The sequence below is a fragment of the Labrus bergylta genome, chromosome 15 (assembly GCF_963930695.1).
Source record: "Labrus bergylta chromosome 15, fLabBer1.1, whole genome shotgun sequence".
In the NCBI taxonomy this organism is placed as follows: domain Eukaryota; kingdom Metazoa; phylum Chordata; class Actinopteri; order Labriformes; family Labridae; genus Labrus; species Labrus bergylta.
In genome coordinates, this window is record NC_089209.1 from 26,052,550 (window position 1) to 26,066,576 (window position 14,027).

The 14,027-nt window shown below is 46.1% G+C and overlaps 17 non-coding genes across 17 annotated transcripts; all 17 read right to left on the reverse strand.

The window, feature by feature from the left end:
- Window positions 1-2: 2 nt before the first annotated feature.
- On the reverse strand, window positions 3-74 carry trnag-ucc (transfer RNA glycine (anticodon UCC)). Its single transcript has one exon. It is a non-coding gene; the product is annotated as a tRNA-Gly (tRNA).
- Window positions 75-680: 606 nt separating this feature from the next.
- Window positions 681-762, reverse strand: trnas-aga (transfer RNA serine (anticodon AGA)). Its single transcript has one exon. It is a non-coding gene; the product is annotated as a tRNA-Ser (tRNA).
- A 911-nt stretch (window positions 763-1,673) lies between these two features.
- Window positions 1,674-1,745, reverse strand: trnag-ucc (transfer RNA glycine (anticodon UCC)). The gene has a single exon. It is a non-coding gene; the product is annotated as a tRNA-Gly (tRNA).
- Window positions 1,746-2,351: 606 nt separating this feature from the next.
- trnas-aga (transfer RNA serine (anticodon AGA)) lies at window positions 2,352-2,433 on the reverse strand. Its single transcript has one exon. It is a non-coding gene; the product is annotated as a tRNA-Ser (tRNA).
- A 911-nt stretch (window positions 2,434-3,344) lies between these two features.
- trnag-ucc (transfer RNA glycine (anticodon UCC)) lies at window positions 3,345-3,416 on the reverse strand. Its single transcript has one exon. It is a non-coding gene; the product is annotated as a tRNA-Gly (tRNA).
- Window positions 3,417-4,022: 606 nt separating this feature from the next.
- trnas-aga (transfer RNA serine (anticodon AGA)) lies at window positions 4,023-4,104 on the reverse strand. Its single transcript has one exon. It is a non-coding gene; the product is annotated as a tRNA-Ser (tRNA).
- Window positions 4,105-5,015: 911 nt separating this feature from the next.
- trnag-ucc (transfer RNA glycine (anticodon UCC)) lies at window positions 5,016-5,087 on the reverse strand. Its single transcript has one exon. It is a non-coding gene; the product is annotated as a tRNA-Gly (tRNA).
- A 606-nt stretch (window positions 5,088-5,693) lies between these two features.
- On the reverse strand, window positions 5,694-5,775 carry trnas-aga (transfer RNA serine (anticodon AGA)). The gene has a single exon. It is a non-coding gene; the product is annotated as a tRNA-Ser (tRNA).
- Window positions 5,776-6,686: 911 nt separating this feature from the next.
- Window positions 6,687-6,758, reverse strand: trnag-ucc (transfer RNA glycine (anticodon UCC)). Its single transcript has one exon. It is a non-coding gene; the product is annotated as a tRNA-Gly (tRNA).
- Window positions 6,759-7,364: 606 nt separating this feature from the next.
- trnas-aga (transfer RNA serine (anticodon AGA)) lies at window positions 7,365-7,446 on the reverse strand. The gene has a single exon. It is a non-coding gene; the product is annotated as a tRNA-Ser (tRNA).
- A 911-nt stretch (window positions 7,447-8,357) lies between these two features.
- trnag-ucc (transfer RNA glycine (anticodon UCC)) lies at window positions 8,358-8,429 on the reverse strand. Its single transcript has one exon. It is a non-coding gene; the product is annotated as a tRNA-Gly (tRNA).
- Window positions 8,430-9,035: 606 nt separating this feature from the next.
- trnas-aga (transfer RNA serine (anticodon AGA)) lies at window positions 9,036-9,117 on the reverse strand. Its single transcript has one exon. It is a non-coding gene; the product is annotated as a tRNA-Ser (tRNA).
- Window positions 9,118-10,028: 911 nt separating this feature from the next.
- On the reverse strand, window positions 10,029-10,100 carry trnag-ucc (transfer RNA glycine (anticodon UCC)). The gene has a single exon. It is a non-coding gene; the product is annotated as a tRNA-Gly (tRNA).
- Window positions 10,101-10,706: 606 nt separating this feature from the next.
- On the reverse strand, window positions 10,707-10,788 carry trnas-aga (transfer RNA serine (anticodon AGA)). Its single transcript has one exon. It is a non-coding gene; the product is annotated as a tRNA-Ser (tRNA).
- A 929-nt stretch (window positions 10,789-11,717) lies between these two features.
- trnag-ucc (transfer RNA glycine (anticodon UCC)) lies at window positions 11,718-11,789 on the reverse strand. The gene has a single exon. It is a non-coding gene; the product is annotated as a tRNA-Gly (tRNA).
- A 606-nt stretch (window positions 11,790-12,395) lies between these two features.
- trnas-aga (transfer RNA serine (anticodon AGA)) lies at window positions 12,396-12,477 on the reverse strand. Its single transcript has one exon. It is a non-coding gene; the product is annotated as a tRNA-Ser (tRNA).
- A 911-nt stretch (window positions 12,478-13,388) lies between these two features.
- Window positions 13,389-13,460, reverse strand: trnag-ucc (transfer RNA glycine (anticodon UCC)). Its single transcript has one exon. It is a non-coding gene; the product is annotated as a tRNA-Gly (tRNA).
- Window positions 13,461-14,027: the final 567 nt, after the last annotated feature.

The window sequence follows — 14,027 nt, forward strand, 5'->3', positions numbered from 1 at the left end:
GTTGCGATGGCTGGGAATTGAACCCAGGTCAACTGCTTGGAAGGCAGCTATGCTCACCACTATACCACCATCACCTGTTTGAACCCAAATCCGGGGGAGGGATGAAAATTTTTCCTATCTCTCTAATGACCAGTGGCAACATTTGACTGGAGGAAAACTTTTTAATATTACAGTTATCCATAATTTAACATGGATCGAAAGCGGTAGAGGTCGTGGGATGCGCCTTTGCTTTGCAATATAACAACAACCGTTGTGTAAGGTGCCTTCCATGTCTCATACTGATAACATTTAGGAAAGAACAACACAAGCAGATTGTGTACTCTGGAGGATGCCAAGAAACCAGCTGCGATAGCTGGGAATCAAAACCAGGTCAACTGCTTGGAAGGCAGCTATGCTAGCCACTATACCACTAGCGCTACATGGAGAGGGGTTTTGTGTAGCAAAGCTTGTGCTCGGATTGGACTGCAGCAAGCACTGTTGATGTAGCCATCAATGACCCATATTTACTAAGATTGTGCAAGAACATTTGAAGCCACGCAAGGAAGCTTGTTAAGCAGAAGATCACACTCTCTTCAACATGTCTTCAGTTTCTTCTGCTACTGCAGGGACCTGCATACCTCACTACTCCGAAGTTTCTGTAGCCCAACAGCGATTTGCGCCGAGAGATTAAAACTGTCATTCGTTGTTGGCAGGATTCGAACTTGCGCGGGGAGACCCCAATGGATTTCTAGTCCATCGCCTTAACCACTCGGCCACAACAACCACTCTGGAAGTTCCCTTTGGATCCACGCATAGTCAACAACATATGGAGCCTCGGTTTTCCCTTTCACAAACTGCCTCAAAATCCCTGTTTCAAAAAGCCTTCTTTTTTTCCATGGGCCATATTACCCTCAATACACACCTTGAAATGAAATGAAATGGAGGGAAATATGTGCTAGCCATGACAGAAAATGTATAGCAACTCTGAGTGCAAGAAAGGAACCTTTGCCTTCTGAGAAGAGCTGTGTCAATTACTGCAGGCTGTTGCGAACTGCATGTAACCCTCAAAGTTCAAAGAGAATGTACTTCTTGTGTGGAAAATGTTCAGCTCACACATTCTGAGAGTTGAAGACGAGGTCAGCAGAAGTTATGCTGATGGAAATACCGGCTAATGAACCCGGGGCCTCATACATGCAAAGCATGCGCTGTACCACTGAGCAACATCCCCTGTGCATGCTGAGCACACAAGACAATCGTCGAACCAGTACTGTCTGGGGGCCAATGATGACATTTCTCATAGCTAATAAGTAGTGCTCTCGATGACGATACAATATCTTGAACAGCTGAGAAAAGTCTGTGAGTCACCGGATTGACACGGGGAGACGAGCCGCTGAGTGTGTAAGCGCTCAGGAAATTGGAAAGTCTTTGCAAGCAACTGACCTGCTTTCCAGGATCAAACTCCAACAATTCAGCAGATGCAACATGAGAAATAACGATATTGGCAGTATACGAAGCTGCTCAGGGAAAACCCAACGCATTTCAAGTCCATCGCCTTAAACACCCGGCCACGACAACCCAACATGTCGCTGTACCCCTCCTCCACTGCCAGCAGTTTGTACCTAATGTCTGTCAACCAAATCGTAGCTGAAGGTTGTAAGCTTTCTTGGCTGCAAGATGCAAATATAATGCTCTGTTGCGATGGCCGGGAATCGAACCCGGGTCAACTGCTTGGAAGGCAGCTATGCTCACCACTATACCACCATCGCCTGTTTGAACCCAAATCCGGGGGAGGGATGAAAATTTTTCCTATCTCTCTAATGACCAGTGGCAACATTTGACTGGAGGAAAACTTTTTAATATTACAGTTATCCATAATTTAACATGGATCGAAAGCGGTAGAGGTCGTGGGATGCGCCTTTGCTTTGCAATATAACAACAACCGTTGTGTAAGGTGCCTTCCATGTCTCATACTGATAACATTTAGGAAAGAACAACACAAGCAGATTGTGTACTCTGGAGGATGCCAAGAAACCAGCTGCGATAGCTGGGAATCAAAACCAGGTCAACTGCTTGGAAGGCAGCTATGCTAGCCACTATACCACTAGCGCTACATGGAGAGGGGTTTTGTGTAGCAAAGCTTGTGCTCGGATTGGACTGCAGCAAGCACTGTTGATGTAGCCATCAATGACCCATATTTACTAAGATTGTGCAAGAACATTTGAAGCCACGCAAGGAAGCTTGTTAAGCAGAAGATCACACTCTCTTCAACATGTCTTCAGTTTCTTCTGCTACTGCAGGGACCTGCATACCTCACTACTCCGAAGTTTCTGTAGCCCAACAGCGATTTGCGCCGAGAGATTAAAACTGTCATTCGTTGTTGGCAGGATTCGAACTTGCGCGGGGAGACCCCAATGGATTTCTAGTCCATCGCCTTAACCACTCGGCCACAACAACCACTCTGGAAGTTCCCTTTGGATCCACGCATAGTCAACAACATATGGAGCCTCGGTTTTCCCTTTCACAAACTGCCTCAAAATCCCTGTTTCAAAAAGCCTTCTTTTTTTCCATGGGCCATATTACCCTCAATACACACCTTGAAATGAAATGAAATGGAGGGAAATATGTGCTAGCCATGACAGAAAATGTATAGCAACTCTGAGTGCAAGAAAGGAACCTTTGCCTTCTGAGAAGAGCTGTGTCAATTACTGCAGGCTGTTGCGAACTGCATGTAACCCTCAAAGTTCAAAGAGAATGTACTTCTTGTGTGGAAAATGTTCAGCTCACACATTCTGAGAGTTGAAGACGAGGTCAGCAGAAGTTATGCTGATGGAAATACCGGCTAATGAACCCGGGGCCTCATACATGCAAAGCATGCGCTGTACCACTGAGCAACATCCCCTGTGCATGCTGAGCACACAAGACAATCGTCGAACCAGTACTGTCTGGGGGCCAATGATGACATTTCTCATAGCTAATAAGTAGTGCTCTCGATGACGATACAATATCTTGAACAGCTGAGAAAAGTCTGTGAGTCACCGGATTGACACGGGGAGACGAGCCGCTGAGTGTGTAAGCGCTCAGGAAATTGGAAAGTCTTTGCAAGCAACTGACCTGCTTTCCAGGATCAAACTCCAACAATTCAGCAGATGCAACATGAGAAATAACGATATTGGCAGTATACGAAGCTGCTCAGGGAAAACCCAACGCATTTCAAGTCCATCGCCTTAAACACCCGGCCACGACAACCCAACATGTCGCTGTACCCCTCCTCCACTGCCAGCAGTTAGTACCTAATGTCTGTCAACCAAATCGTAGCTGAAGGTTGTAAGCTTTCTTGGCTGCAAGATGCAAATATAATGCTCTGTTGCGATGGCCGGGAATCGAACCCGGGTCAACTGCTTGGAAGGCAGCTATGCTCACCACTATACCACCATCGCCTGTTTGAACCCAAATCCGGGGGAGGGATGAAAATTTTTCCTATCTCTCTAATGACCAGTGGCAACATTTGACTGGAGGAAAACTTTTTAATATTACAGTTATCCATAATTTAACATGGATCGAAAGCGGTAGAGGTCGTGGGATGCGCCTTTGCTTTGCAATATAACAACAACCGTTGTGTAAGGTGCCTTCCATGTCTCATACTGATAACATTTAGGAAAGAACAACACAAGCAGATTGTGTACTCTGGAGGATGCCAAGAAACCAGCTGCGATAGCTGGGAATCAAAACCAGGTCAACTGCTTGGAAGGCAGCTATGCTAGCCACTATACCACTAGCGCTACATGGAGAGGGGTTTTGTGTAGCAAAGCTTGTGCTTGGATTGGACTGCAGCAAGCACTGTTGATGTAGCCATCAATGACCCATATTTACTAAGATTGTGCAAGAACATTTGAAGCCACGCAAGGAAGCTTGTTAAGCAGAAGATCACACTCTCTTCAACATGTCTTCAGTTTCTTCTGCTACTGCAGGGACCTGCATACCTCACTACTCCGAAGTTTCTGTAGTCCAACAGCGATTTGCGCCGAGAGATTAAAACTGTCATTCGTTGTTGGCAGGATTTGAACTTGCGCGGGGAGACCCCAATGGATTTCTAGTCCATCGCCTTAACCACTCGGCCACAACAACCACTCTGAAAGTTCCCTTTGGATCCACGCATAGTCAACAACATATGGAGCCTCGGTTTTCCCTTTCACAGACTGCCTCAAAATCCCTGTTTCAAAAATCCTTCTTTTTTTCCATGGGCCATATTACCCTCAATACACACCTTGAAATGAAATGAAATGGAGGGAAATATGTGCTAGCCATGACAGAAAATGTATAGCAACTCTGAGTGCAAGAAAGGAACCTTTGCCTTCTGAGAAGAGCTGTGTCAATTACTGCAGGCTGTTGCGAACTGCATGTAACCCTCAAAGTTCAAAGAGAATGTACTTCTTGTGTGGAAAATGTTCAGCTCACACATTCTGAGAGTTGAAGACGAGGTCAGCAGAAGTTATGCTGATGGAAATACCGGCTAATGAACCCGGGGCCTCATACATGCAAAGCATGCGCTGTACCACTGAGCAACATCCCCTGTGCATGCTGAGCACACAAGACAATCGTCGAACCAGTACTGTCTGGGGGCCAATGATGACATTTCTCATAGCTAATAAGTAGTGCTCTCGATGACGATACAATATCTTGAACAGCTGAGAAAAGTCTGTGAGTCACCGGATTGACACGGGGAGACGAGCCGCTGAGTGTGTAAGCGCTCAGGAAATTGGAAAGTCTTTGCAAGCAACTGACCTGCTTTCCAGGATCAAACTCCAACAATTCAGCAGATGCAACATGAGAAATAACGATATTGGCAGTATACGAAGCTGCTCAGGGAAAACCCAACGCATTTCAAGTCCATCGCCTTAAACACCCGGCCACGACAACCCAACATGTTGCTGTACCCCTCCTCCACTGCCAGCAGTTTGTACCTAATGTCTGTCAACCAAATCGTAGCTGAAGGTTGTAAGCTTTCTTGGCTGCAAGATGCAAATATAATGCTCGGTTGCGATGGCCGGGAATCGAACCCGGGTCAACTGCTTGGAAGGCAGCTATGCTCACCACTATACCACCATCGCCTGTTTGAACCCAAATCCGGGGGAGGGATGAAAATTTTTCCTATCTCTCTAATGACCAGTGGCAACATTTGACTGGAGGAAAACTTTTTAATATTACAGTTATCCATAATTTAACATGGATCGAAAGCGGTAGAGGTCGTGGGATGCGCCTTTGCTTTGCAATATAACAACAACCGTTGTGTAAGGTGCCTTCCATGTCTCATACTGATAACATTTAGGAAAGAACAACACAAGCAGATTGTGTACTCTGGAGGATGCCAAGAAACCAGCTGCGATAGCTGGGAATCAAAACCAGGTCAACTGCTTGGAAGGCAGCTATGCTAGCCACTATACCACTAGCGCTACATGGAGAGGGGTTTTGTGTAGCAAAGCTTGTGCTCGGATTGGACTGCAGCAAGCACTGTTGATGTAGCCATCAATGACCCATATTTACTAAGATTGTGCAAGAACATTTGAAGCCACGCAAGGAAGCTTGTTAAGCAGAAGATCACACTCTCTTCAACATGTCTTCAGTTTCTTCTGCTACTGCAGGGACCTGCATACCTCACTACTCCGAAGTTTCTGTAGTCCAACAGCGATTTGCGCCGAGAGATTAAAACTGTCATTCGTTGTTGGCAGGATTTGAACTTGCGCGGGGAGACCCCAATGGATTTCTAGTCCATCGCCTTAACCACTCGGCCACAACAACCACTCTGAAAGTTCCCTTTGGATCCACGCATAGTCAACAACATATGGAGCCTCGGTTTTCCCTTTCACAAACTGCCTCAAAATCCCTGTTTCAAAAAGCCTTCTTTTTTTCCATGGGCCATATTACCCTCAATACACACCTTGAAATGAAATGAAATGGAGGGAAATATGTGCTAGCCATGACAGAAAATGTATAGCAACTCTGAGTGCAAGAAAGGAACCTTTGCCTTCTGAGAAGAGCTGTGTCAATTACTGCAGGCTGTTGCGAACTGCATGTAACCCTCAAAGTTCAAAGAGAATGTACTTCTTGTGTGGAAAATGTTCAGCTCACACATTCTGAGAGTTGAAGACGAGGTCAGCAGAAGTTATGCTGATGGAAATACCGGCTAATGAACCCGGGGCCTCATACATGCAAAGCATGCGCTGTACCACTGAGCAACATCCCCTGTGCATGCTGAGCACACAAGACAATCGTCGAACCAGTACTGTCTGGGGGCCAATGATGACATTTCTCATAGCTAATAAGTAGTGCTCTCGATGACGATACAATATCTTGAACAGCTGAGAAAAGTCTGTGAGTCACCGGATTGACACGGGGAGACGAGCCGCTGAGTGTGTAAGCGCTCAGGAAATTGGAAAGTCTTTGCAAGCAACTGACCTGCTTTCCAGGATCAAACTCCAACAATTCAGCAGATGCAACATGAGAAATAACGATATTGGCAGTATACGAAGCTGCTCAGGGAAAACCCAATGCATTTCAAGTCCATCGCCTTAAACACCCGGCCACGACAACCCAACATGTCGCTGTACCCCTCCTCCACTGCCAGCAGTTTGTACCTAATGTCTGTCAACCAAATCGTAGCTGAAGGTTGTAAGCTTTCTTGGCTGCAAGATGCAAATATAATGCTCGGTTGCGATGGCCGGGAATCGAACCCGGGTCAACTGCTTGGAAGGCAGCTATGCTCACCACTATACCACCATCGCCTGTTTGAGCCCAAATCCGGGGGAGGGATGAAAATTTTTCCTATCTCTCTAATGGCCAGTGGCAACATTTGACTGGAGGAAAACTTTTTAATATTACAGTTATCCATAATTTAACATGGATCGAAAGCGGTAGAGGTCGTGGGATGCGCCTTTGCTTTGCAATATAACAACAACCGTTGTGTAAGGTGCCTTCCATGTCTCATACTGATAACATTTAGGAAAGAACAACACAAGCAGATTGTGTACTCTGGAGGATGCCAAGAAACCAGCTGCGATAGCTGGGAATCAAAACCAGGTCAACTGCTTGGAAGGCAGCTATGCTAGCCACTATACCACTAGCGCTACATGGAGAGGGGTTTTGTGTAGCAAAGCTTGTGCTCGGATTGGACTGCAGCAAGCACTGTTGATGTAGCCATCAATGACCCATATTTACTAAGATTGTGCAAGAACATTTGAAGCCACGCAAGGAAGCTTGTTAAGCAGAAGATCACACTCTCTTCAACATGTCTTCAGTTTCTTCTGCTACTGCAGGGACCTGCATACCTCACTACTCCAAAGTTTCTGTAGTCCAACAGCGATTTGCGCCGAGAGATTAAAACTGTCATTTGTTGTTGGCAGGATTCGAACTTGCGCGGGGAGACCCCAATGGCTTTCTAGTCCATTGCCTTAACCACTCGGCCACAACAACCACTCTGGAAGTTCCCTTTAGATCCACGCATAGTCAACAACATATGGAGCCTCGGTTTTCCCTTTCACAAACTGCCTCAAAATCCCTGTTTCAAAAAGCTTTCTTTTTTTCCATGGGCCATATTACCCTCAATACACACCTTGAAATGAAATGAAATGGAGGGAAATATGTGCTAGCCATGACAGAAAATGTATAGCAACTCTGAGTGCAAGAAAGGAACCTTTGCCTTCTGAGAAGAGCTGTGTCAATTACTGCAGGCTGTTGCGAACTGCATGTAACCCTCAAAGTTCAAAGAGAATGTACTTCTTGTGTGGAAAATGTTCAGCTCACACATTCTGAGAGTTGAAGACGAGGTCAGCAGAAGTTATGCTGATGGAAATACCGGCTAATGAACCCGGGGCCTCATACATGCAAAGCATGCGCTGTACCACTGAGCAACATCCCCTGTGCATGCTGAGCACACAAGACAATCGTCGAACCAGTACTGTCTGGGGGCCAATGATGACATTGCTCATAACTAATAAGTAGTGCTCTCGATGACGATACAATATCTTGAACAGCTGAGAAAAGTCTGTGAGTCACCGGATTGACACGGGGAGACGAGCCGCTGAGTGTGTAAGCGCTCAGGAAATTGGAAAGTCTTTGCAAGCAACTGACCTGCTTTCCAGGATCAAACTCCAACAATTCAGCAGATGCAACATGAGAAATAACGATATCGGCAGTATACGAAGCTGCTCAGGGAAAACCCAACGCATTTCAAGTCCATCGCCTTAAACACCCGGCCACGACAACCCAACATGTCGCTGTACCCCTCCTCCACTGCCAGCAGTTTGTACCTAATGTCTGTCAACCAAATCGTAGCTGAAGGTTGTAAGCTTTCTTGGCTGCGAGATGCAAATATAATGCTCGGTTGCGACGGCCGGGAATCGAACCCGGATCAACTGCTTGGAAGGCAGCTATGCTCACCACTATACCACCATCGCCTGTTTGAACCCAAATCCGGGGGAGGGATGAAAATTTTTCCTATCTCTCTAATGACCAGTGGCAACATTTGACTGGAGGAAAACTTTTTAAAATTACAGTTATCCATAATTTAACATGGATCGAAAGCGGTAGAGGTCGTGGGATGCGCCTTTGCTTTGCAATATAACAACAACCGTTGTGTAAGGTGCCTTCCATGTCTCATACTGATAACATTTAGGAAAGAACAACACAAGCAGATTGTGTACTCTGGAGGATGCCAAGAAACCAGCTGCGATAGCTGGGAATCAAAACCAGGTCAACTGCTTGGAAGGCAGCTATGCTAGCCACTATACCACTAGCGCTACATGGAGAGGGGTTTTGTGTAGCAAAGCTTGTGCTCGGATTGGACTGCAGCAAGCACTGTTGATGTAGCCATCAATGACCCATATTTACTAAGATTGCGCAAGAACATTTGAAGCCACGCAAGGAAGCTTGTTAAGCAGAAGATCACACTCTCTTCAACATGTCTTCAGTTTCTTCTGCTACTGCAGGGACCTGCATACCTCACTACTCCGAAGTTTCTGTAGTCCAACAGCGATTTGCGCCGAGAGATTAAAACTGTCATTCGTTGTTGGCAGGATTCGAACTTGCGCGGGGAGACCCCAATGGATTTCTAGTCCATCGCCTTAACCACTCGGCCACAACAACCACTCTGGAAGCTCCCTTTGGATCCACGCATAGTCAACAACATATGGAGCCTCGATTTTCCCTTTCACAAACTGCCTCAAAATCCCTGTTTCAAAAAGCCTTCTTTTTTTCCATGGGCCATATTACCCTCAATACACACCTTGAAATGAAATGAAATGGAGGGAAATATGTGCTAGCCATGACAGAAAATGTATAGCAACTCTGAGTGCAAGAAAGGAACCTTTGCCTTCTGAGAAGAGCTGTGTCAATTACTGCAGGCTGTTGCGAACTGCATGTAACCCTCAAAGTTCAAAGAGAATGTACTTCTTGTGTGGAAAATGTTCAGCTCACACATTCTGAGAGTTGAAGACGAGGTCAGCAGAAGTTATGCTGATGGAAATACCGGCTAATGAACCCGGGGCCTCATACATGCAAAGCATGCGCTGTACCACTGAGCAACATCCCCTGTGCATGCTGAGCACACAAGACAATCGTCGAACCAGTACTGTCTGGGGGCCAATGATGACATTGCTCATAACTAATAAGTAGTGCTCTCGATGACGATACAATATCTTGAACAGCTGAGAAAAGTCTGTGAGTCACCGGATTGACACGGGGAGACGAGCCGCTGAGTGTGTAAGCGCTCAGGAAATTGGAAAGTCTTTGCAAACAACTGACCTGCTTTCCAGGATCAAACTCCAACAATTCAGCAGATGCAACATGAGAAATAACGATATTGGCAGTATACGAAGCTGCTCAGGGAAAACCCAACGCATTTCAAGTCCATCGCCTTAAACACCCGGCCACGACAACCCAACATGTCGCTGTACCCCTCCTCCACTGCCAGCAGTTTGTACCTAATGTCTGTCAACCAAATCGTAGCTGAAGGTTGTAAGCTTTCTTGGCTGCAAGATGCAAATATAATGCTCGGTTGCGATGGCCGGGAATCAAACCCGGGTCAACTGCTTGGAAGGCAGCTATGCTCACCACTATACCACCATCGCCTGTTTGAACCCAAATCCGGGGGAGGGATGAAAATTTTTCCTATCTCTCTAATGGCCAGTGGCAACATTTGACTGGAGGAAAACTTTTTAATATTACAGTTATCCATAATTTAACATGGATCGAAAGCGGTAGAGGTCGTGGGATGCGCCTTTGCTTTGCAATATAACAACAACCGTTGTGTAAGGTGCCTTCCATGTCTCATACTGATAACATTTAGGAAAGAACAACACAAGCAGATTGTGTACTCTGGAGGATGCCAAGAAACCAGCTGCGATAGCTGGGAATCAAAACCAGGTCAACTGCTTGGAAGGCAGCTATGCTAGCCACTATACCACTAGCGCTACATGGAGAGGGGTTTTGTGTAGCAAAGCTTGTGCTCGGATTGGACTGCAGCAAGCACTGTTGATGTAGCCATCAATGACCCATATTTACTAAGATTGTGCAAGAACATTTGAAGCCACGCAAGGAAGCTTGTTAAGCAGAAGATCACACTCTCTTCAACATGTCTTCAGTTTCTTCTGCTACTGCAGGGACCTGCATACCTCACTACTCCAAAGTTTCTGTAGTCCAACAGCGATTTGCGCCGAGAGATTAAAACTGTCATTTGTTGTTGGCAGGATTCGAACTTGCGCGGGGAGACCCCAATGGCTTTCTAGTCCATCGCCTTAACCACTCGGCCACAACAACCACTCTGGAAGTTCCCTTTAGATCCACGCATAGTCAACAACATATGGAGCCTCGGTTTTCCCTTTCACAAACTGCCTCAAAATCCCTGTTTCAAAAAGCCTTCTTTTTTTCCATGGGCCATATTACCCTCAATACACACCTTGAAATGAAATGAAATGGAGGGAAATATGTGCTAGCCATGACAGAAAATGTATAGCAACTCTGAGTGCAAGAAAGGAACCTTTGCCTTCTGAGAAGAGCTGTGTCAATTACTGCAGGCTGTTGCGAACTGCATGTAACCCTCAAAGTTCAAAGAGAATGTACTTCTTGTGTGGAAAATGTTCAGCTCACACATTCTGAGAGTTGAAGACGAGGTCAGCAGAAGTTATGCTGATGGAAATACCGGCTAATGAACCCGGGGCCTCATACATGCAAAGCATGCGCTGTACCACTGAGCAACATCCCCTGTGCATGCTGAGCACACAAGACAATCGTCGAACCAGTACTGTCTGGGGGCCAATGATGACATTTCTCATAGCTAATAAGTAGTGCTCTCGATGACGATACAATATCTTGAACAGCTGAGAAAAGTCTGTGAGTCACCGGATTGACACGGGGAGACGAGCCGCTGAGTGTGTAAGCGCTCAGGAAATTGGAAAGTCTTTGCAAGCAACTGACCTGCTTTCCAGGATCAAACTCCAACAATTCAGCAGATGCAACATGAGAAATAACGATATCGGCAGTATACGAAGCTGCTCAGGGAAAACCCAACGCATTTCAAGTCCATCGCCTTAAACACCCGGCCACGACAACCCAACCACTATCCTTGGCCCAACATGTCGCTGTACCCCTCCTCCACTGCCAGCAGTTTGTACCTAATGTCTGTCAACCAAATCGTAGCTGAAGGTTGTAAGCTTTCTTGGCTGCGAGATGCAAATATAATGCTCGGTTGCGATGGCCGGGAATCGAACCCGGGTCAACTGCTTGGAAGGCAGCTATGCTCACCACTATACAACCATCCCCTGTATGACCCCAAATCCGGGGGAGGGATGAAAATTTTTCCTATCTCTCTAATGACCAGTGGCAACATTTGACTGGAGGAAAACTTTTTAATATTACAGTTATCCATAATTTAACATGGATCGAAAGCGGTAGAGGTCGTGGGATGCGCCTTTGCTTTGCAATATAACAACAACCGTTGTGTAAGGTGCCTTCCATGTCTCATACTGATAACATTTAGGAAAGAACAACACAAGCAGATTGTGTACTCTGGAGGACGCCAAGAAACCAGCTGCGATAGCTGGGAATCAAAACCAGGTCAACTGCTTGGAAGGCAGCTATGCTAGCCACTATACCACTAGCGCTACATGGAGAGGGGTTTTGTGTAGCAAAGCTTGTGCTCGGATTGGACTGCAGCAAGCACTGTTGATGTAGCCATCAACGACCCATATTTACTAAGATTGTGCAAGAACATTTGAAGCCACGCAAGGAAGCTTGTTAAGCAGAAGATCACACTCTCTTCAACATGTCTTCAGTTTCTTCTGCTACTGCAGGGACCTGCATACCTCACTACTCCGAAGTTTCTGTAGTCCAACAGCGATTTGCGCCGAGAGATTAAAACTGTCATTCGTTGTTGGCAGGATTCGAACTTGCGCGGGGAGACCCCAATGGATTTCTAGTCCATCGCCTTAACCACTCGGCCACAACAACCACTCTGGAAGCTCCCTTTGGATCCACGCATAGTCAACAACATATGGAGCCTCGGTTTTCCCTTTCACAAACTGCCTCAAAATCCCTGTTTCAAAAAGCCTTCTTTTTTTCCATGGGCCATATTACCCTCAATACACACCTTGAAATGAAATGAAATGGAGGGAAATATGTGCTAGCCATGACAGAAAATGTATAGCAACTCTGAGTGCAAGAAAGGAACCTTTGCCTTCTGAGAAGAGCTGTGTCAATTACTGCAGGCTGTTGCGAACTGCATGTAACCCTCAAAGTTCAAAGAGAATGTACTTCTTGTGTGGAAAATGTTCAGCTCACACATTCTGAGAGTTGAAGACGAGGTCAGCAGAAGTTATGCTGATGGAAATACCGGCTAATGAACCCGGGGCCTCATACATGCAAAGCATGCGCTGTACCACTGAGCAACATCCCCTGTGCATGCTGAGCACACAAGACAATCGTCGAACCAGTACTGTCTGGGGGCCAATGATGACATTGCTCATAACTAATAAGTAGTGCTCTCGATGACGATACAATATCTTGAACAGCTGAGAAAAGTCTGTGAGTCACCGGATTGACACGGGGAGACGAGCCGCTGAGTGTGTAAGCGCTCAGGAAATTGGAAAGTCTTTGCAAGCAACTGACCTGCTTTCCAGGATCAAATTCCAACAATTCAGCAGATGCAACATGAGAAATAACGATATTGGCAGTATACGAAGCTGCTCAGGGAAAACCCAACGCATTTCAAGTCCATCGCCTTAAACACCCGGCCACGACAACCCAACATGTCGCTGTACCCCTCCTCCACTGCCAGCAGTTTGTACCTAATGTCTGTCAACCAAATCGTAGCTGAAGGTTGTAAGCTTTCTTGGCTGCAAGATGCAAACATAATGCTCTGTTGCGATGGCCGGGAATCGAACCCGGGTCAACTGCTTGGAAGGCAGCTATGCTCACCACTATACCACCATCGCCTGTTTGAGCCCAAATCCGGGGGAGGGATGAAAATTTTTCCTATCTCTCTAATGACCAGTGGCAACATTTGACTGGAGGAAAACTTTTTAATATTACAATTATCCATAATTTAACATGGATCGAAAGCGGTAGAGGTCGTGGGATGCGCCTTTGCTTTGCAATATAACAACAACCGTTGTGTAAGGTGCCTTCCATGTCTCATACTGATAACATTTAGGAAAGAACAACACAAGCAGATTGTGTACTCTGGAGGATGCCAAGAAACCAGCTGCGATAGCTGGGAATCAAAACCAGGTCAACTGCTTGGAAGGCAGCTATGCTAGCCACTATACCACTAGCGCTACATGGAGAGGGGTTTTGTGTAGCAAAGCTTGTGCTCGGATTGGACTGCAGCAAGCACTGTTGATGTAGCCATCAATGACCCATATTTACTAAGATTGCGCAAGAACATTTGAAGCCACGCAAGGAAGCTTGTTAAGCAGAAGATCACACTCTCTTCAACATGTCTTCAGTTTCTTCTGCTACTGCAGGGACCTGCATACCTCACTACTCCGAAGTTTCTGTAG